Genomic DNA, 3167 nt, shown 5'->3' with positions numbered 1-3167 from the left:
TAGACTATATTATAAGCCAACTAAACATCAATGTGTGTACAACTAGACTAAATTATAAGCCAACTGATTTTAAAAAAAGTTGCACCATGTAGTACTAAAGTTGCACAATGCAGTACTTTAGTTGCATCATATAGCACCAAAATTCGCATAAAAAAATTTCTTCGAAACATATCCATGCGGGATCTAGTTTTAAAGATCTCGTCGCGATGAATCCAACGGTGAAAACGGAACTGAATTCCGACGTGTAGTTCAAAAGATATGGCTTTAAAAGAATTTGAAATCCCGAAATAAAAGTACGTGGATCTGTTTTCTCTAACTGATGAGACTAGTGTGAACACATTTAATATCAGCACCCACATGCGCTACGAGACAAAAAAAATACACAGGCATGTGTGTGGCAGACGCGGCCACTCGGGAACACCAAATAGCGCGCGGCCACTTTTTAGATTTTGGGTAATTTATTTTAGTTTAATCAAAATGCCACAATAGTCCCTAAATTAGTATTACGAAATATTTCACTGCCACGAATAATTTGGCACATTAAATAAAGTTTTTTGCATTTGTTTATTATTTTAGAAGCATCTTAAATAATTGTTTTATCGATGTTTTAATTAATTTAGTGCACTTAAATATATAAAAACATGGGGTTTCTCCACCAATATTATTTAATATTTATTTGTCACAGTTTGTACTTTTTTTAGTTTTGACATTTGAAAACTTTAATTCTTTGACTTGCCTTTGAATTTGAATTTGCATTCGAACGAGATAGGAATCATCGCGAGATTAACAACAGTGATCATGGTGACGTGGCCCCATTAGCAGGGAATTACTGTAGCCTAATTATCCGAGCGTTACACCCCCCCCCCCTTTAGTACCAGTTCGGCACGAACCGGCGCTAAAGTGCCACCACGTGGCACGAGCGTGGCTCCGGGTGCAGGTAGATCATTAGTACCGGTTGGTAACACCAACCGGTACTAAATGTTTGGGGGTGTTTTTGTTTTATTTTTTATCTTTCTTTTAATTTTTTGTTTTCAATTTAATTTAGTGATTGTTTTACATTATAATGAGTTGTTAAATCATTAGGTGAAACCGTGAAAGTACCGCAGATTAGTTTCGACTAGATGCATGTGGATCCTGGTAGCTAAGTGATCAAGTATATGCCATATCCATATTACCTTGATCACTTAGGTGATCAAGGTAATATGGATATGGCATATACTTGATCACTTAGCTAGGATCCATCCAGTTGAAACTAATCTACGGTTTCTTTCATAAATGATATAATAACTCATCATCATCATCATCATCATCATCATCATCATCATCATCATCATCATCACATTAATATAAAAACTCTTGCATCATATCATCACCAACAACAGTATATACTAGCTAGCTAAAAATCATCATAGTCATCATTACCACTATTTAATCATCATAGTCATTACCGCTATCTAATCACCACCAACACTAACTTAAAGAAGAAGCATTCACTTGTACTAGAAGCAAAGATTTCATCGAGTTTAACGTGACCATGATATTATAAGCGTTCATAACACCACAAAAGCAAATCACTCTTTGAGATTAAGTTTAGGACGAAAAACACGGAAATGAGAGGACAAGTACTAAGAGCATGAACTAGCTAATCACTCCTGCTGCTCTCTCTCTCAGGTAAAATAGCATAGAATATGATAGCTCTCCTGATTCATCATATTGGAGCATGCAGATGAACCTGTCTCCTAATCATGGGTTGCGCTTCTGATTACTGCCCCCTAGTACTTCTCTGCGATCATTAACAATTTTGCTCCAATCTTTCACTATTAAGCATTCCTCGCTTTTAGGAATCCTAAATGCACTCATGTGCAATGTAGGATGTCTTGGTCGTAAGCTAACCATTGACATGCGACCTTTAGTCTCGATCCACTGAGGCACAACTATCATCGGGAGTCCCTGTTCAAGAACATCGTAATTTAATATACTTAATTAGCAATGTAAGTTTAGCTTGAAAAGTAATGTATGCAAAAGATGCACTGAGGATAAATGGTAAAAATCATACCATCTTTCCTAAATAGATGTGGTTGTAGTTCAATACGATCACTACTGGTCGCACGATTTGAGTACTAAGATTTTCAAATTCAGGAAAATAATTTCTCTTGACAGCATCAAGATCCTCAAGCCATGAAACATAATGACTTGTCTCCTTGCAGTTTAGTTCAGCCCCGGGACAGTGGACGATCCTGTCTACCAAGCGCCGGACATGTTTGCTTGAATGGAAATAAGCTGTCAATAAAAATTACTTGTCAACTATTTTTGAATAAACAATATCGAAAACATAAATATGGTTGATAAACTCACATAATGGTAGAACTGGAGGCGTCTGCACATCGACCGAGATGTCTCTATTACCTTCAATATCATCTTCCAGACGAATATCAAAGGTGATAACCATATCAGGCTCAAATGCATAAGCCTTGCATAGTGCTTGCCAAGTTTTGCATTCAAAATAGTTGTATGTGTCTGCATTGTATAATTTGATGTTGAAGGTATAACCATGCTCGGTCTTCAAGTAAACTTTTTTTACCTTCATAGTTTTGTTAGGACTAAAACCTATCTTATCCAAGAAAAAAATTCTTGCATGGCAGGGAATACGCTAGTAGAATAGTGAAAAATTAAAATTATAAGTTGAAGCAAATAAAACATAAGTCATGCTTAATTACGAAAAAAGAATTGTCGTTGTGACTTACTGTATCCACTTCGAAGTTTTCATCCAGCTTGATGCTGAAGCGCCTATCATCAACTAGAAAATTTCTGTCGCACAGGTCGCGCTGGTCTTCGCAGTATTCGCACATAATAAAACCGTGTTCGTCGTCAGACGACATTCCTATGTTCATAGGTGAAACATTAAACACTTATTAGTTCTATTAATTCAACTAATTCAACTAGTTCTATTAATTTAACTAGTTCAACTAATTAATTCAACTAATTCAACTAAGCACTTACTAAAAATATACCTAAATAAATTAGCTCAACCAATTCAACTAACTAGTTCAACTAATTAATTCAACTAATTGAACTAAACTAGTTCTATTAATTTTTTACTAAAAATAAAGTAGCTAGTTCTATATAGTAAAGTTTTAATTAAATGATCAAATCTCATATAACTAAAT

The sequence above is a fragment of the Triticum dicoccoides genome, chromosome 5A, assembly GCF_002162155.2.
Source record: "Triticum dicoccoides isolate Atlit2015 ecotype Zavitan chromosome 5A, WEW_v2.0, whole genome shotgun sequence".
Lineage (NCBI taxonomy): Eukaryota > Viridiplantae > Streptophyta > Magnoliopsida > Poales > Poaceae > Triticum > Triticum dicoccoides.
Note: the sequence above shows the minus strand (reverse complement) of the source record.